Source organism: Anabrus simplex, chromosome 3 (assembly GCF_040414725.1).
Source record: "Anabrus simplex isolate iqAnaSimp1 chromosome 3, ASM4041472v1, whole genome shotgun sequence".
In the NCBI taxonomy this organism is placed as follows: Eukaryota; Metazoa; Arthropoda; class Insecta; order Orthoptera; family Tettigoniidae; genus Anabrus; species Anabrus simplex.
In genome coordinates this window covers 134,774,996-134,796,498 of record NC_090267.1, presented here as the reverse complement: position 1 = coordinate 134,796,498, position 21,503 = coordinate 134,774,996, and the positions used below count along the sequence as shown (strand labels likewise).

General features: G+C 36.7%; 1 protein-coding gene across 6 annotated transcripts in view; it reads right to left on the bottom strand.

Annotated features, from left to right (window-relative positions):
* Positions 1–21,503, bottom strand: part of Unc-115a (Uncoordinated 115a) — a 475,062-nt gene that overhangs the window by 57,055 nt on the left and 396,504 nt on the right. The window lies entirely within an intron of this gene.

Below are 21,503 nucleotides of genomic sequence, written 5' to 3'. Positions count from 1 at the left end.
AGCTCTGCTAGTTAAGTACTGGCTTCCCAACCCAAGAGTGAAGTTTAATCCTGGGTTAAAGGACTTAAAGAACTAATCACCTCTTTCGTAATGGTTCTTGGTCAACTTCGCTAAGTGTCCAGAGGAGAGGAAGTTCCTCTGGTATAGTTCTCCAGGGAGAGAAGACGAAATGACTATTCTTGAACCACACATCCCAAATGTATACTTCCCGATATAAAAACTCAGGAGACTCTTGTATGAACAAATCAGCAACAAACTTCGCACATCTCGAAACATGCTAGCGTCTTGTGAAATAAAATATTTCTTGCCTTTCTCTCTGATATACAGTACATAATTTTGTTTAATGCACACTTCACTAATAAACTTCAGTATTTCTATTGTATAAGAAATTTCACTAATAAACTTCAGTATTTCTATTGTATAAGAAATATAGTGTTCATCAGGGCAATTTTTAGTGAGTGTTATAGATTAAACATTACATACATAATCATTATAGACTGTTATGACTTTCAGCGTTCAGTCTGCAAGCCTCTATGAATTTACTAAACGTCGCCACAATCCTCGATTTGCAATTAGTGTTGTGGCCTCATTTAGTTCTATACCTCTTATCTTTAAATCGTTAGAAACTGAGTCTAACCATCGTCGTCTTGGTCTACCTCTACTTCTCTTACCCTCCATAGCAGAGTCCAATATTTTCCTAGGTAACCTATCCTCCTCCATTCGCCTCACATGACCCCACCACCGAAGCCGGTTTATGCGTACAGCTTCATCCATCGAGTTCATTCCTAAATTAGCCTTTATCTCCTCATTCCGAGTACCATCCTGCCATTGTTCCCACCTGTTTGTACCAGCAATCTTTCTTGCTACTTTCACGTCTGTTACTTCTAACTTATCCTGAGTCCACCCAGCTTTCGCTCCCGTAAAGCAAAGTTGGTCTGAAAACAGACCGATGTACAGATAGTTTCGTCTGGGAGCTCACTTCCTTCTTACAGAATACTGTTGATCGCAACTGCGAGCTCACTGCATTAGCTTTACGAAACCTTGATTCAATCTCACTTACTATATTACCATCCTGGGAGAACACACAACCTAAATAATTGAAATTATCGACCTGTTCTAGCTTTGTATCACCAATCTGACATTCAATTCTGTTGAATTTCTTACCTACTGACATCAATTTAGTCTTCGAGAGGCTAATTTTCATACCATACTCATTGCACCTATTTTCAAGTTCAAAGATATTACACTGCAGGCTTTCGGCACAATCTGCCATTAAGACCAAGTCGTCAGCATAGGCCAGACTGCTTACTACATTTCCACCTAATTGAATCCCCCCCTTTTATACCTTTCAGCAGATGATCCATGTAAACTACAAACAGCAAAGGTGAAAGATTACAGCCTTGTCTAACCCTTGTAAGTACCCTGAACCAAGAACTCATTCTACCATCAATTCTCACTGAAGCCCAATTGTCAACATAAATGCCTTTGATTGATTTTAATAATCTACCTTTAATTCCATAGTCCCCCAGTATGGCGAACATCTTTTCCCTCGGTACCCTGTCATATGCTTTCTCTAGATCTACGAAACATAAACATAACTGCCTATTCCTCTCGTAGCATTTTTCAATTACCTAGCGCATACTGAAAATCTGATCCTGACAGCCTCTCTGTGGTCTGAAGCCACACTGGTTTTCATCCAACTTCCTCTCAACGACTGATCGCACCCTCCCTTCCAAGATGCCAGTGAAGACTTTGCCTGGTATACTAATCAATGAGATACCTCGATAGTTGTTGCAATCCTTCCTGTTCCCTTGCTTATAGATAGGTGCAATTACTGCTTTTGTCCAATCTGAAGGTACCTTACCAACACTCCACGCTAATTTTACTACTCTATGAAGCCATTTCATCCCTGCCTTCCCACTATACTTCACAATTTCAGGTCTAATTTAATCTATCCCTGCTGCCTTACGACAATGGAGTTTATTTACCATCCTTTCCACTTCCTCAAGCATAATTTCACCAACATCATTTTCCTCCTCCCCATGAGCTTGGCTGTTCACACCACCACCAGGATGATTTCCTTTTACATTGAGAAGATGTTCAAAATATTCCCTCCACCTCTCCAGTGATTCCCTGGGATCTATGAGTTCACCTGAATTACTCAAAACACTGTCCATTTCCTTTTTCCCCCCCTTCCTAAGATTCTTTATTACTGTCCAGAAAGGTTTCCCTGCTGCTTGACCTAGCCTTTCCAGGTTGTTACCAAAATCTTCCCACGACTTCTTTTTGGATTCAATAACTATTTGTTTCGCTCTGTTTCTTTCATCTACATTCAAAGCCCTGTCTGCATCGGCCCTTGTTTGGAGCCATTTCTGATAAGCCTTCTTTTTACGTTTACAAGCTGCTCTCACTTCATCATTCCACCAAGATGTTCACCTTTTCCCATCTTTATAGACAATTGTTTCTAGGCATTCTCTTGCTGTTTCTACTACAGCATCCCTGTATGCCACCCATTCTTTTTCTATATCCTGAACCTGCTTACTATCTACTGTTCAAAACTTCTCACCACTCATATCCATGTACTTCTGGCTAATTTCCTCATCCTGGAGATTTTCTACCCTTATTCGTTTGCAGACAGATTTCACTTTCTCTACCCTAGGCCTAGAGATACTTAGTTCACTACAGATCAGATAGTGGTCTGTTTCATAGATATAGTCTATTATGGATCTGGTACCCCTACTTTCCCATGTGTAGCGGTGAATAGCCTTATGCTTGAAGAATGTATTCTTAACAGCTAAACCCATACTAGCACAGAAGTCCAGCAAACGCTTCCCATTCCCATTAGCTTCCATATCTTCCCCACATTTACCAATCACCCTTTTGTATCCTTCAGTTTTATTCCCAACTCTTGCATTGAAATTGCCCATTAGCACTATTCTATCCTTGCTGTTGACCCTGACCACGATGTCACTTAATGCTAAAACTTGTCAACTTCATCCTCATCTGCACCCTCACATGGTGAATACACGGACACAATTCTTGTCCTAATTCCTCCAACTGACAAATCTACCCACATCATTCGCTCATTTACGTGCCTAACAGAAACTATGTTGCGTGCAATGGTATTCCTCATAAAGAGCCCTACCCCAGACTCTGCCCTTCCCTTTCTAACACCCGTCAAGTACACTTTATAATCTCCTATCTCTTCCTCGTTATCTCCCCTTACCCGAATATCACTTACTCCTAGCACATCCAGATGCATCCTCTTTGCTGACTCAGCCAGTTCTACTTTCTTTCTTCCATAAGCCCCATTAATATTGATAGCTCCCCATCGAATTCCATTTCGTTCGCCAAGTTGTTTTCAAGGAGTCCCTCGCCTGTCAAATGGGAGTGGGACTCCGTTACTCCCATAGGTCCGAGGCTTGCTTAAAATGTTCTGAGCTCGGTAAATTCATGAAGCAGGATGCTACCCTACTTGCACATAGTCGAAGTGAGGATCTTTCCTCTAACGGGTTATGGACCACCGGTGAATTGTATAGTCCAAGCCGCCTGAGCACAAGGAGGGCCAGGACTCAAAATATGTCCGAGATGCCCACTCCCACTCCATAGCAACTGGTATCCCGACTCTCAGGACTACTTACTAGGCGACTCAGCCGTTGCCCATGGTTCAAAAATTAGGACGTGACTACAGTAACCCATAAACATGAAATTAAATTCATTTTAAAATTATAGAGGTGCACTCTTTAATGAGTGAAGTGTAAATAATCATCGAGGCATTAACCAGTTCCTTTTGGTGTACTTGGAAACTTCAAAAATTTTCAGTACATCACTTTTTATGTTGGAAGGTGTAAGAACTTTGCCTCCACTGCCCACTAGGCAAGAAAAGTCACTTTACCTTATCTACTTTATTTGAATCCCCAGTACTTCAGTGTTCAGAGAGATTTTACCATTTGTTGAAAGCAAGAAGGAAGAAATTCAGTAATCCTTTCAGAAATCTTATTCCAGCTACTGTTTCTCCTTATCACAGACTGCTGGCTTTCAAATAATAATTCTTCTCATGGAAGCTATTCTTACTAACTGTGCATGGAATTTTTATGCTTGGCACGTTATGAATGACTCAAACAACTTTAGATCTGTATGCATCTTCACCTTTTCTGTAGTATAGTCAGAAGTTTAATGTGACTTCCTCGTTCATTTGGCCAACTTCGATATACAGTAGCATAATTGTCTGGACTATACAACCCGAGGGCAATCCAGATAATTCAAAGTGTGAAGGCGCTATGCGATTTTTGATCATGTACTTTTAAAGGGTCCCAGTAATGTAGAAAGATGTTACATACGTAATAAACCCAGTAATGTAGAAAGATGTTACATACATAATAAACAAGTTTTTATTCATAATGCACTGTATGTACAATTTTAAATTATGGTCATACTCTGTAATTAATTTAAAAAATGCAAAATTTCTCGGCAGTAGTATGACCCGCTGTTGCTTGAAAAACTTAGTTGCTTTTGCTTGAATCTTGTACAGCATTCTTTTCCTTGACGTAATATTTCTCCACCTCCTCAGTAAAATTAGATCAACAGCTGTCTCCTTGCTCTGCTTTTGTACATTTGCAAGTTCTCCTTCCAGGAATTTCAAGACCTTTATGCGAATCATGCGAATCAATGTCTTCATTTCACATTGTCCCCGTTCCCCAGTAAATTTACCAGCAATGCTTTCACTTTATAGATTTTTAGCTTTTCCCTGATCCAACCAGAGTAATTGGCTGAATCTCATCCCATCCTTCTGAAATATACAAAACCACATCTAACATGTCCATTCGTTTCAAAGTTTCAATCAGTCTTGTCCTTCATCTACTGCTGTTATAAGAATGGTGAACGATTTCCACCAGTACTTTCCCTTAAGAGATTCCAAGACTCCTTGGTCCATTGTCTAACACAAAGAAGTAACACTGGGCGGTAAGAACATTGCAAGTATCTTGCTGTCTCAAAGATTTTTTGCATCTCAGTGTGATGGTGCATTTTCGAGAATGAGCAGAACTTTTCTGGGTAGATTTTTAGACTCTAAAAATTTCTCTACTGAGGTACAAACTGTGTCATAAACCACGTACCAAATATATGCATGTTCATCTAGGCACCGGCTTGGTTTGTGTACCACAATGGGAGGGAATTTTTGTCTACTTTTTAAAATGCTCTCAGTTTTTCCTGATTTTCAAGTTAAGAGTCAGCAGAAACTTGTGTGTCCCACTTGCATTACTACATGCTAAATCTTATGCTTTAGTAGCATTTTAAAGTCCAGCCCAGTCTCATCCGAATTGTAGAACTAGTCAGTTGGCAATCCCTTATCAATGAATTTATGAAAATTTACCTTGAACTGACTGGCTGCTTCTGGCTGTTCTGACAATTTCTCTCCATAAATTGCCACTTGCCTTATGCCATACTTTTTATTCATTTTCTTTTCCACTGATTGAGCAACCAACACTTGCTGTGAAGTGGTTTTCATTAGACATTGTATTTTCCCTAAATTTTTCACAACATTTCAGGGTTCTTTCCTGCAAAAGTGGTCCTGTTATGGGCACCTCTTTCTCTCTCTGCTGTGAAAATCACAAAAAAACATTGCTTTCCTCCACATTCCAATGCTCACTTCTTCCAAACTACTTTATGTTACACTGACACAGATAGATCTTGTGGTGACGATGGGACAGGGAAGGACTAGGAGTGGGAAGGAAGCGGCTTTAATGAAGGCAGAGCCCCCTGGTGTGCAAATGGGAAACCATCTTCAGGACTACCGACAGTGGGGTTTGAACCCGCTACCTTCTGAATACAAGCTCACAGCTGCATGCCCCTAACCGCATGGCCAACTCATGCCAGATGTCTTTCTGTCTTTCATTCTACATGTCGAAGTGCTAAAAAAACACCACTTCTCTTTCCTTAAAAGGCTTTTTTTTTTTTTTTTTTTTTTTCCAGTCCTCCATGCTGCTTGTCCCCACCCTTAATTCTTTAGACAACATTATTCCAGATTTTTCAGCATCCATGAGTCTTAAGAGCTTTCAATTTAGTTTCCAAAGAAAGCACACCATTCTTCGCTTTTTTTAATGGCCTTTTTCTTTTTGACAACTTGTTCACACTTCAGCTTGCACAAAGAACAGTTTAACTCACAAACACACTGAGCAACTAAAACAAACATTATTTAGGGACATTACAAACATGAAACTAATTTTAAAATGTTTGTATTATTAAATTTTGAATAATGTTATTGATTTTATGTCCCACTAACTACTTTTACGTCTTTTGGAGATGCAGATGTGACAGAATTTTTTTCCCACAGGAGTTGTTTATGTGCCCGTAAATCTACTGACACAAGGCTGGTATATTTGAGGACCTTCAAATACCACCAGAATGAGCTGGAATTGAACCTACTAACTTGAGCTCCAGCACTCTACTGACTGAGCTACTCAGCCCGGGAGTAAATTTTTACATTATAGCATAGCGATTATAATGAATCTGTTGTAAAGAAAGATTTGTTAAATAAATAGGTCCATCCTCCAATGAGAGTGAACTTTTGGCTCTGGAATACAATCAGGTTACAATTTCAATATAATTTACCAGCATAAAAAAGTGGAAATATAAAATTGTTAATGCTCATACTGTATAGTACTGTAATTCACACAGGTGGATGTGTAATCATTACCAAAGCTAAATAATCCAAACTTTACCATACATGCAAAGTACAATACTGTAAAACAGGGGTTTCCAAAAGGCAAAACGATTTTTGAGACCCGCGAGAGCACTCTAAGAAATAATGTGAAGAAAAGTCACAAAAATATTTAATTGCTCGTTCAAAAACGCACTAATTTTTATACACCTTATAGGCCCAAGTCAAAACTAATTATTCTTTAGTACTAGTTCCTCTTTCCAAGTATTCACTTGTTCTCAATACATGATTTTTGATTTTAAAACATTTAAAATCCAAATTTCAAGCAACAATGTTGTTATTTTTGCGTCCCACTGACCACTTTTGATGGTTTTCGGAGACGCGAGGTGTCGAAATTTTGTACCGTAGGAGTTCTTTTATGTGCCAGTAAATCTACCGACACGAGCCTGATGTATTTGAGCACCTTTAAATACCACCAGACTGAACCTGAATCGAACCTGCCAAACTGGGGTCCGAAGGCCAGCGCCTCAACCGTCTCAGCCACTCAGCCCTGCTACAAATTTCACTCTTTTATGCAATTTTAAAATAATGTTTTAAGAAATTAAAATGATCAAACCCTCCTTTCAATTGAACTATGCAAATTATTTCATAACGGTGCTTCTGTACTATTTGCAGAATTTTAAGAAAAATGGCCTATTCAAGTGCGGCCCGCGAACATGACTAAGGTTTCCAAAATGGCCCTCGAGCCCTTACAAATTGGAAACCCCTGCTGTATAATATACCATGGTACTTAAAAACTCTTAAAAATAAAGTCCGGAAAGCTGGATAATCTGTCTCCACTGTACCATTTTCAGAGCATTCCTTTAAATAAGATTTCCATGGACCTCCCAAATGATACTGATATTGTGATCAAGTGCATCCTCAAAGAAATTCTACAGTGCCTACTTGATACACTTGACAATATGCTGTACTCTGAAAGGAAGTATAGAGGACTTGGCCTATTCAAAACTAAATGGAAGCCTTCCTTCAGAACATGAACTCTTGCCAAAGCTCAAAAATGTCAATGATCTATACATCACTAATATGAGGAACTGTGACTTCGAGATGCACCAGTGCCTGGATAAGCTGAACATTACAGCAAACAGTGATATCAGACAATGGAGACACCAATCTTTGGAGTTGGGAAGCAACTTTGCAAGCAGGAATTCAAGACGTGGTGTTTGCCACCACAGAAATGCAACGAGGTGATCCTGTACAATGAATGTACTACAGCCAATTCCTTGATGAATAAACCTGAGTGCCTGACAAGCACAGAATGGAAAGAGGTCATTAAAATGTCAGAGAATGCAAGTTCTGTAACAGCCATTCTAAGCAGATTTCAAGATGGTCACCCTTGGTCACGTCTTGGGATATTGCTCAGATGCCCGTAAATCTACTGACACAAGGCTGGTATATTTGAGGACCTTCAAATACCACCGGAATGAGCTGGAATCGAACCTGCATGATGCTAGACACCACAGAGTATGTTCACCGACTGTTGAAGCCCTGAGAAAGAAAGAAAATTCTTTCTTTGAGGAAATCCACGGTGTTTTTTTGTTTTTTGCTAGTGGCTTTACGTCGCACCGACACAGATAGGTCTTATGACGGCGATGGGATAGGAAAGGCCTAGGAGTTGGAAGGAAGTGGCCATGGCCTTAATTAACGTAAATCGACGATCGTAGTTAAAAGTTGTTAGGTAGTTTATCTTGTTGTATGTCCCTCCAATTGCTGTTTGTCAGTTTGGTGCTATCCGAGGTTGTGTGGTGACTCATGTCCCTTTCAATCATGCCTTATTAAATTCATTATTTCAACGTAGGTCAATGACGTCAACAAGAGCGTATTAATTCAACAGCATTCGCCAAGGTCAAATGACAACAAGTGTTTAAATTTCATGAAGACCAACATTCATCCTGTCACAAGTTTGATTATCAAATTGACGAGATCTTTGAATCTTTATAGACTCTTATCCTCAAGGGATAAAAAACTTTTTTACCAGATCTCATTGCAAAGAAAATCTTCAAATTTAGCTCTTAAGATTGATTTTCATGTCTTTAAGATTTTAGACATGCTACTTGTTTTAAATATTTTAGAACAACTCATTCTTCCACAATTTTAATGTATCTCGCCTATTAAGCCCATGTTATTAAGGAATTCTCCACAGATTCTCTATTTTATGATATTCTAGTAGGGTAAGTTTAAGTTTGTGAAAAATGGTTTAATAGTTCTTAAGTCATTATTTACAAACATAACCATTCTTCGAGATTCAGATTTGGCTGATGATGCTCTGTAAGGGAGCAAAACATGTCCCACATAACTTTCTAATTAATGAAGATATTTTAAATGTGACAACATTATAATGTATTGAACAGGTGGGTCATAATAAAACTTTCTTATTGTAAATTAACAGATTTAAATATGGATTAAAACATGAGATTAATCACTGTTAAAACAGTTTGAATTTAGCTTCTCAGTTCAGTGATTTTTAAGGTTTTATTTGTTTATTTCTTGGGCTATTGTGTTCATAGTATGTTATTGTAATATTTTATCTCCCCCATTTCTAATCATCCATATGTCAATTTAAGGCTTTTAGTATACTCTGCTAATGAGGGCAGCTTCCAATTAAATTAAACCACCAAATTTTACACACCAGAATGTTTAAACTTTGACGAGAAGTACTATTTCAAGAAAAATTAAGCTTTTCACATACAAGAAAAGTTAATTTTCAGTAATGGCCAAGCATAGCCAAGCATAGCTTCTTAAAGAGGTGTATTGAAACAACAATAATACCTTTAAAAAAAGGCTGTACCAGAGATTTATAGCAAAAAACAACATTAAACCTAGTTCTCAAATTATACAGAAGTTTAGGGCAATATTTATACAGTTTTATATAAATACATGCATTTTTTTCTTAATGTTTCAAGGTTTTTTTCAAAAAGTTAGAAGACTTAAAATGACTTTTTGACTGTTAGAACAAACAGAACTGTATTTTAAAACAAATTCACCTTTCCTTACAACTATCAATGATTTAATGAATATATCAGACTAGTCATTAGTTCAATTGAGTTTATGAACTGATCTACTCCACATGTACATCATATTAGATCTGAAACCTGCCAACCACAATATACATATAGTGTGAATATGTGAATGTGCTGAGTTTGTCCACTGGGCATAAATTATCTTTGACAGAAACATGCAATACAAAATACATGCTTTTATAATATCTCCACAATTTATAAAACATCATACTGAGGAACAAAACAACAATAAATGCAATCTTAACAGCACAGTAGAAGAGAGTCATTAATTGTAATGTACACTGACCACAATAACCCTACTTCTTCATTTTCAAGAGAATGAGGTTCTCCTCATCACCTTTCTAACATGACTGCCTTGAGGAAAGGTCTGAATGTATCAAGTAGTCAATACAACTGTTTCTGCCCTCTACCCTCCACTTCCTGAATGACTTGTTTATATTATCATAATTTTTTCTACAGAAAATTTAAATTATGAAGTAATAAAATGTAAATATGTGCAAATATGTCATGCTATACTATACAACAACTTTTATGAATTTATTTACCACTTTCAGGTGCCCCTAAATTTATTTAATACAAAAGAAAAAATCTCATACTTGTCTACAATCATCTAGGTTATATTTTGCCAAGTAGCACTAAAAGTCCATTTGCCAGAACGTAAGTTTGAAAAAAGATATGGTATATTTTAAGGCTTTCAGTAATTATCATCATAATGAAGACGCATAGTAAAAAATTAAACAGCTTCAAGACAATGCAATTGCTTTCCATCATCTGAAGACCTATGCTTATTTCCAGTTACAAAGTATATACCTTTGGAAGTTTCTGAGTAAATCCAATTAATGAACAAATGAATAATTAACAATGAAAATATTATGTAACAAAGGAAAGCCTACTTAGGAAAAAATTATCTCAAGATGCAAAGTTTGTTAGATTTCAATTAACCAACATATTAATTTATCTCACAGTGACATTGAAGATATTACAACAACAGTTATAAAGAGCAGTTTATGGTTGTACTAAGAATGATGGATTTTTGCTAAGTGATGAAGAATGCAGATTTTATTTTTTAAATTACAACACTAATTTCTGACATGAACGTGTGTTCATCTAACCAGCACTGGAAGGACTAATAAGGTTGGACAAAGCATCAAATCTGATTAGTAAAAATGTTATATTTAAACAAAAGGAATTAACAGCTGATATACCACAAGAAAGAACCGACTGACCTTTGGATTCTCAACATAATTTTGGCTAAAGAATAAATAATAATAATGATTGTTGTTGTTTAACCCTTTCCCACATTCTCTAATTACCCATCTGACAAAACCTGGAGTAATAATTTGCTCGTCAGAGATAGTTGCAGGGTACCTTCACTAATTAAGTTATTTTGTAAAATACACTTCAGATATCTGTTACAAATTTTTCAACAAGAAAAAAAGACTATTCCTATTCACAAATGATACAATTAGATTAAAAAGTTACACACACAAACCCCCCAGTTTGTCATGATACATCAAGAAGTGGCCAACACTGTGCAAGGTAATGTCACATTGCTTGCTCTTAAAAACAAGACTGTTTTGCTCCAATTGATGCGACCCTTCTTTTCCTCGTCAAGCAGTGTACACAAGACTTCACCCTAAATTCCCCAACTTCTTTTCGTTTTTGGGGTCTGTCAGGTATTTTTACAGCCAATCATACTGCTTCTCTGACCTACAATTACAAACTACCTATATTGCATTGAATAAGCCTGGAAGAAAATCTCTTCTCAGGCAACTGATATATATCTCCTTATAAATTAGAATACCTATAAATGCCTTCATTTCTTTAGGTGCAATGTCTTCCCAATCTCTCTCTATTTTCAAACCACTCATCTGTTATAGGCCACCTGTAATTTAGTAGCCTCAGCTAATTTGAAAAAAAAAACCTGCCACCAATGACGTCCTCAAAATATTCAAATTCATCGGCACCAGCTGAAAAATTATGTATAGGCCCATAGTTTGAAACAGAATTATCTAGAGGATTGAAACAATATTATTTTTCCAAGTAGGTAAATATTTTAACAGGGACAGTGTCTGAATGAGCATTTGCCGTCTCATCCAATGTATTTTGAGTTCCTTCATATTCATTTCCTGCGCCAACTGCTTCCACATAACTTTCAATATCTCACTACATATTTCACACTCGTTTCCTCAAAAGAAACTTATAAAAACAAGTTTTTTTTTTTTTTTTTTTTGGGCATTCTGTAAAGGTCAGTTGTATCTAGGAAGCAAAGGGAATTAACTGCTGTCAAGAAGTTACATGTTTAGCCCATAAATGGCAGAGGAAAATGATTTGAGTTTCAAACTCAAGTATGGCCTACTATGCAAACCACAGGAGACAATGAGTGAGTCTAGCACGCTTTAGTACGCAACCTGTACGAAAGAGTTAAAGGTACATTTAAGCCATAGGCCCCAAAATAAATAAGCTAACATCAACCAAGAGAGAAAACATTCAGAAAGTCAGGTACGAAAACTTTGCGTACTTAGGGAATAGAAAAGTAGATCGTAAGATACTAAAAATACAATCTATAATGGGATATCAGGGACCAGATACTCTTGAACATTTTCTTGAACACAGCGAGTATTATCTCTTTAGTTTGTGTTGCCAGACTAACTGTTAATATTGTAATACATTTATCCCATTTTCAAAATTAAATTTATTAAAATACGGGTAACTGCTTTAAGAAAACAAGTCAAATGAAATTAACAGTACAGAAATAATAATAATAATAATAATAATAATAATAATAATAATAATAATAATAATAATAATAATAATAATAATAAATTATTTTAGATGCATGAATATAATTATTTCTTTGCAATGTTGTGTATTTTGACTGTTGTTTTAGAGATGTATGCATAATGACACTCACATTCTCTAAAATACTTTTCCTCTTATTTAATGATGCCAAAATAATAAAGAACATACATTATTACAACAAAAAGATATAACTGGTAGTTAAACATTTTATACTGCTCTCCAGTTTTTAAAACTGAATTGGAATTTTGACCAAATTTGAAAAACTTTAATAATTTAACTGAATAATAAGAGTTAAAAAACAACCATCTTAAAAACAAGAGATGATTAATGTGATCAATGTCTCTCTTCTACTGCAATAAAAGCCACATAATAAAGTCATCACAGCAGGATCATGCTGACACGGCTATTATCATATACTCAAAATTAATACAAAGAACATCTTTAGTATATCCAGTTCCAAATGTAGGAAACCACCTCCCGAGATGCAAGAACACAAGACAAAATTTCAGCATTCAGGTTGCAGCTGAAAATAAATAAAATGTTTAAAAATAAGAGTCCTATATTAAAAACAGAAAGTAAATACATCCACATGAGTAGGTAGGGAACTAGTACTTGTTAGAATTAATGCTAATTTTGTACCTGTGAAATATGTTGCTGAACTGTTTCTGAACTGATCTATCATTTGATGATGTAGATGTTGATTCCCATAGGGAACCTGAAATATTTTCCCGAATGAGTAAATTTATAATACCAATATAGTTGGTCCATTATTGGACTATGCGTCTTGGTAGGTGTGCTATTACCAACTATTGAGCCCAATTTAGCACACTAGGGCAAAACACTGGCAACCAGGAATGAGTTAGCTGGAAAATTTATAATGTCCAATAACGGACCAGCTATATTGGTACGATCCATCATTCTCATTTCTTCCTAATTGCATAGTTTCTTCACAAATTTCACTTAATCTGCAACTGTTCTTTGAAGATCACTGCAAACTCCCAATGTTGTTCTAAGAAGTATTTTGTTCTCATCTGAGTCCTTCTCAACTTAACACTTCAATATTCATCCCTCGTGCATTCTCACATTCATCTAAAAATATGCTTTATTCACAACTATTAGCCTCAAAGGTACTGTAATCTGGAAAATATGTGAGTACCTTCCATTTTATGAGCAATGTTGCACCATTGTCTTTTATATTCAAGTCCTAGTGTGCCAATCATACATTATTTAATTTTATAAATTCTACATTCCACAAGGCAAAGCAGCAGAAGAAAACATTTCCCTGTAACGTATTGCGTGCAGACAACTTTAATACTATAAATTCTCAGGCAAAAATGTAAACAAGGAGCAAAATATTATTTAATTCTTCTTCCACGATATCTACTTTTATATTTTTTATGTACTTATGTTCCCATGAATGGAGCCAAGATGGTCCAGAAATATCTGCAAGTTATTACTCCCATGAGACCAGATGACTAATGTGTTGTCCACATAGTGGAGAAAGCATTTAAGTTTCAGGATTGATGTGACTGGGGCTTTCTGTTCGAATTATTCCATATACACATTTGCAATTACTAGAGAGAGCGGTGATCCCATTGTTGCCCCTGCTGTCTGTACGTAGAAATCTCATTTGAAATACCAACTGACCATCTTAATTCCATTCACAGTAATATTCAGCTTACCATTAGAAGTTATAAACCTCATTATTGATCCGTATTGAAAATTGTTATAGTTCAAAAACAATGAAGGTATTTATTAAACCACCTGTTCAATACTTTACATCCACTTATAAGTGGTTACCTAAATATAAATGGTTTAATGAATACCTTCATTGTTTTTGAACTAATATTCAGCTTACCATGGAAATAAAGGTAGGAAGAAAGCTACCATTTCTGGATGTCCTAGTCAAATGGGACACTGAGCCATGCAGTGTACAGGAAACCAACCCACCCACCCTGCGTGCCCCTTCTCACAATCACCCATCATAAAGGCAAGCTGTTCTAACATCACAAATTAATAGGGCCATAGTGATAGACGCAGAACACCTTGAAGAAGAGCAAAATCACCTCACTAGAACCCTCAGAAGAAATGGATACTCTGTACACAACATCCGATGAGTTTTCAGAAAAATAGAACAAAGGGCACGGTGGAAGAGAACACAGGGAAGGAGGAACTGACCTGTCCGAACACAGCAATAATACTTCCATACATCAGAAATATGACAGATGAGACTGGGAAAATATGATATTAAAACCATTTACAAATCACACATGAAGTTAACTCATTATCTACAACCAGTCAAAGCCATATTAGAATTATAGGACTCTGGTCTACTGCATTGAATGTAGCTGTGATATCTGCTACGTAGGCAAAACAAAAGTGTCTGATTTCTACCTGCCTTAAAGAACATATCTACCACACCAAGAACCAAGACACAGAAATTTCAGCTGTAGCTAAGCATTCCTCTGAAATAAGACACAAAATTCAATATGACAAAACCAAGATTTTCGCAGCTATTCCCTGTCTCGAAAGAAAAATCCAAGAGACTGTACAAATTAAGAAATACCCAAACAGTATGAATTTAGAGGAAAGCTACAAAATCAGCAATTTCACACAGATTACCAATATACAGGTCTGAGTATAAAAATACAGGACTAACCCTTAAGTCAACTAACAACACCAGTAACTCCCAGCTGACTGCCAAGCGCGACGAATGCTCCAGATGTTTCAGTATGCCCTGCTGGGGATTATGACAGCCAGAGGGAGGAGAAACTATTTAAGGTGAGGCACAGTGACCACCTTCGTAATTGATTTTACCTGCATGGGGAGATTGATTACGTCTGACTGAGTATGGGTACATCAGTCGCCTCGACAAAGAAATATTACAATATATTCAAAACATTAACAACCGATAGATAACGAACATAGAACAATAACACGGTTCAACCTGGAAGAAGAAATCAATAATTTAACTGACAGTGGAAGCTTCACATCTAAGAAAAAGTAAAATATTTTAATACTCTATCTTTCAACACAAGTACTTTAAAGAGCAGATACAAAACATTATAATATTACAATCTGGATGCAAAGTATGTTCAATTATATTGGATAGGCATTCTTCACATAAGATTTCTTGGATGAATATAACAAAGAATGCCCTGCTTCTCTAAGTTATCCCTATTGTTTCTTTACTTATCCCTCTCCAGTCCAAAATATTTGACATGAAAAAGAAAATAATTGAAAATTCCCTTCAAATAAATATGAATACATTTTCTATGTAGAATTCCATACAATTTTAGAAAAAATAAGGAAAATGAAACAGTGACTCCAAGTGGAATCATTGGAGAATATGAAAGAGGCTCACAGAAAACATGAAAGTTAATGATTCCAATTGGAATTTTTTTTGGCTGGAGAGGGTTGTGTGTGTTCTATCTACAGGATGAACTGAAATTCGTGCACTCGGGCGTCGCGGCGCGACTCCTCGCATACCAGCAATAAAGGAAATGTCTCTCACAAAAGTTTGTCCTGCGAGTATATCCGGCAGAAAAAGGACGTTGAAGAGTGGCAATCTCAACACTGTAACCACATGTAGGGTAACTACCTCTGTCAGCACATGTCGGTCATGCTGTACAGTTGGGGCAGTGGATAGAATTTTAGGTTAGCATGCAAGAGGTCGAGGGGTCGATCCTGGGTTGAGGCATATGTTTTTTATTGCATCTAGTATCACATTTAGTAGATGAAGTGGTGTGAATAAATTCACGCCCATGATGTGGAAAGGGCGTCTTTCAAAGCTGACCAATTAAAACGATTGTTCGTCCATTTTTAGGATCGTAGTATGTAAGTGCAAACGATTTCAAAAGGACCCGCTGCAATCGTTGTTGACGTTTAAGGTGCCAGGTACCATACCACCTGGACTGCATTTATGAAATAAAAAAACATACACCTCAACCCAGGATCGACCTCTTGATCTCTTGCATGCTAACCCAAAACTCTATCCACTGCCCCAACTGTACAGCATGACTAACATGTGCTGACAGAGGTAGTTACCCTACATGTGGTTACAGTGTTGAGATTGCCACTCTTCAACGTCCTTTTTCTGCCAGATATACTCGCAGGACAAACTTTTGTGAGAGACATTTTCTTTATTGCTGGCATGCAAGGAGTCGCGCCGCGACGCCCGAATACGCAAATTTCAATTCACCCTGTATACACGTCCCTCAACAAATAAATATGCAGAACATGAACAGTTCAATGTTACATTCTAACGCTAAGATACAACACTATTTAATCTGATGACTTCTACTAAATCACCAAACATGCTCAGTAGGTATTCTCCTCTCTACTCAACACAAAGTTGCATCTCTTAGAACTAATCTTTGAAGCTTCATGGTCAGTGTTCTCTAGAGAAAGGATGACATTTTCCTATATGTTGGATAAGCAACACCTACACTTTTTGCAAACCATTTGAGGGAATTAAATTAGAACTGTATCATGAATATAGCTCATCAGTTGCACTCCCAATTCTTGCATACATTCCACTGTTTTGGAAGGCAGTGAACACAGAGGTATTAGGTATTACCATGGCAGAAAAAAACCACCAAGGGTAGACCTTTAAAGGCTACTTAAACAGCGCACCACGCCTTCTCTATGGCCATCTATGTCAGTGAACACAAACTTTTAAAAACTTCCTAAAAACTTTCTTCTCCGATGGTTAGATGGCTCTGCCATCTATTTTCTAGCGATACCTGGTGGACTAAACACAAATTAATTGTTGAAGATATTTCAGTTGTTGTAGTTTGTAAACCATTTTTCTGATGATTTTTTAAAATGTACTGAAGTTGTTAATACTGCACTTGGTTCCTCCTCTAATGTAATCTGCCTATCACATGCCTGTAACTAAGTTTTCTAGCCAATCAAATCTAGGGGCGTGTATGGAAATGTTACCTGTGATCTGTATTTTAATTTAATCTGGAACTTTCCCCTACAGAACTATTTAAAGAAAGCACTTTAGGACCACTTTGGCTAATTTGCTCCAGTTATTGAGAGTGTGACTTGACGGAGGCTAGAGAGGGCCAGGAGGCAGGGTGCGGCTGGCTTGAAGAAGATCCAGTGCTATAAAGTAATGGCAGAATTTACCTAAACATGTGATTGTGCCAGCGGGTATTTCAAGGGGAAGGTTTCAGCAGGTTTCTTAATGTCTGATCTTTTCTTTTGAGCTGAAATGTAGGACCTTCTGCGCAGTCTTCGGATTATATTTATGTTCCCTACTGGAAAAACATTTAATGTAAGTGAGTACAAGTGGTGACCCTCAGATCTCTCCCCTTCAACTTTGGTGCTGGGTGACTGAAGTTCTCAACCTGTAAATTTTGAAAATCTTGTCTCGGCTTTTATATTTCCCCCATTTAATCACCCCTTTTAGTATGAGATTAGTATCTGCATCATGAGGCCTTACGCCCACTTAGGTTCTCGTTTCTTCCAGAATGTTCGTTAAGGAGTGCTGGTGTTTTGCCACCTTGCCTTTTGTTATTGGCCTGTTGTGTGTAACCTTTCCTTTTTATTCTTAAGGCCCTGTAGTATGGGTAATTATGCCCCTGTATATTCTTTATAGTTTTTAGGGTAATCATGTCTACACTTTGGTTGCCTTTGGGAACAGTACTTAAACAAATTTTGGAACTTTGTAACAGATAAGCCCACCATGGGGCAACCAACATATGGACACTTTGAAATGGGGTCACCCTAGGGATTACCGAGTGTAATTTAGATTGTAAACAGCAACTGATTGCTTGATTAAGGCTAGCTGCTATTGTATCTTGGAACTGAGACTCCTATAATATTATACCTGGTCAGAGCAACTATGGTCTTTCATAATGTTGTACCTGTTAGGAGCAATTATGCTCTTTCATATGTAAGTTAACGACTGGGGAGTTCTCCTCATTAATTTTGTAACTGATTAAGGACTTCCAAGTACAATGCATTGTTGAAGCTGACAAGCTCGTTCTTATGTAAATATGCCCAAGCTATTTTTCAACTGTTACTTGTTATGTCAAATACTCTCTCTCAATTTTAAGAAAGGAAAGAAATAAAATTTCCAATTTTGTTGTAGTAAATGTTTGCTCTAAGTGATCCCCTGTCCAGCCATTCAACCCAGGCACTTCCTATTCCTCTATGAGGCATAGAATCGCAGTAACAATAATAATGATGATAATAATAATAATAATGTAGAGGCCAGACTTATTTCTGCTAGTGCACCAGAATTCCTAAACTAATATGTGCTAATTGGCAAAAATAGATATTTTTTTGCTTCCTGCTGTGGAATGTTGTCATAATATATTAAATCACATTGTGTGGGATGGAGCCAAATTCAGAAAATATTTCCTGCTATCTTTCATGAATCATCTTGAATATATTAAGGTATAAAAATGCAACTACCAGCCTCCACTTGAGAACACGAGAAGGCAAGAGAGAGATAACTGCATCCAAGCAGTCATTTTTATACAAAGATTATATATTTTTCAAATAAATAGAATACTGTATAACCATAAATGTTTGTTGAAATAAAAAAAGACTCCCATTTTTCTGCCAATTCTTTCTGAACATTAGCTCTTTAATTCCATTACAAACATGTTAAATCTTACAAAGCAGCAAAATATTTCAAAATTTGTTAGTAAAAAGAATAGACCCTAAGTAGAAACAATTTCAGAATATGAGAAAATTATAGCTACCTCGCTTACTAAAGAAGATGAAAGCTGCACAGGCAGTATGTAGGGATATTCCCATTTTCTAATCTGTACAATAACTGTATGAAAAGAATGCAGACTAAATCCATGTATGTCACCTAGGGTCAATTTTCTAACTTACAATAGTATTGTGGATATTTTTGTAGCATAAATTACACACACTAGTATTATACTTTGTTATGATCATTTAAAGCAGTTGGATGATGATGATGATGATGATGATGATGATGATGATGATGTGTTTAACATCTTTTCACCTACTACAGATTTGAAGACACACACCAGAGTGTTGGAATTTTCTCCAAGGAGTTTTGTAACGTGCTGGAAGCCAAAGACACTGAAGATACTGACCTGTCACATTTAAACACCTTCAAATGAGATAAAACATGCTATCATGGGAACAGAAGAACAAATTAATCAATTGCGCTGATGAGGTAGCAAGAGGAGTTGTTCCCTCATCTGAGATATCTGATATATCTAAGCTAAATGTAACTTAAATGCTTGTCAGTTTGTCGAACACACAGGTCCAATATAAATATTGCACTATAACATACCTGTAAAAAAAAAAAAAAAAACCACTCATACTATTGAACAAGGATTAAAAATGCACACTATTGGTTCTTAAAAGATGATTCTATCTAGTCAGATTCTATCAAGTCACACTCAATATTTGGAAATAGTTATTTCTATCCAAATACCTATGAAATTGAAATCTGGAATTTATCTTAGTGAAGTCCTGCCTTGCCTCCACTCCAGCAAACAATGCAAGGTGGTGGGAAAAAAAGTTGCTCTTTAATTGACTCGAATCCAAACGAGCTGCCAGTCCGCTGATCCTCATAACATCACGCCTGCCACCCTGGTCAGGTCAATGACATGCTGCATATCATCATCATCATTACTTGAATTACAATTACTTTTTAAAAACTATGCTAGGGTTCTTAATGAGCATCTAATGGTCCGCCTATTATGTGGGCAAATTTTTAATTATTACTGTATTATTATTACTTTCTTTCAATAAGAGTTCTTGTAAGATGTTATTTTTAATGATAAATAATAATCTAAAAGATCTTGATTGGCAAAGACATTGAGAATTCAGAGTTTACGCACTGTCTTCGTCACTCAAGATGATCTTTTAGATTGTTATTTATCATTAAAAATAACATCTTACAAGAACTCTTAATAAAAAAGTAATACACAAGAACCTCGTTTATCCGGATTAAGTGGGATCGGAACTGATCCGGATTGGCAAAAACCCGGATAATCCAAAAAAATAAAAAACAAATACAGTACATAGCCTATTATACAATCTAATAACATAACTTGTACAGTAATACCTTTTTTCAATTGCACTAAAAAAAATACAAGAACACTTTTCTTACATTTATGACTTTGTTTTATGCATTAAAATAATGTGAGAGTTTTTTTTCTGTTTTACACTTTTATAGCGTTTGCGCACAGCACGATCACGAAGATGTTTTACTAACAACAGTTCTGCGGGTGTGGTTTCAGTCAAGGATTCTAAATAGGCCATCAGTTTGTCCAGCTGCATTGTTGCCTCTAAATTAATAGTGTGTTGCATTCAGAACAGCGTGGGTTCGAATCCCACCTCTGCCGTCCTGGGAATGGTTTTACACGGTTTTCCATTCTCAATTCAAGGTGACCGAGCTCGATAGCTGCAGTTGCTTAAGTGCGGCCAGTATTCAGTATTCAGGAGATAGCAGGTTCAAACCCCACTGTTGGCAGCCGTGCAGATGGTTTTCCGTGGTTTCCCATTTTCACAACAGGCAAATGCTGGGGCTGTACCTTAATTAAGGCCACGGCCGCTTCCTTCCCATTCCTAGGCCTTTCCTGTCCCATCGTCGCCATAAGACTATCTGTGTCAGCGCGACATAAAGCAACTAGGAAAAAAAAAATTTCCAGGCGAAGGCTGGAACGGTACCTTTCATAGACCGTGGCCGAATTACTTCAGATTTCTGTCCTTAACTATCCTTCCTGGAAATGACATTCAAGAACAGTCGACGACATAAAAGAAATATTGTACAAGTAAAAATATTTTTTTAAATTTTCGATCCAGATAAATGAGGGCCAGATAAACGAGGTTCTTGTGTAATAATAAAATTATCTGTATAATAGGTAGACCATTAAATGCTCTTTAAGAACTCTTGCATAATTTAAAAAAATAATTGTAATAATAAGTGACCAAGATGGCGGCAGAGTAAGAGTAGTATG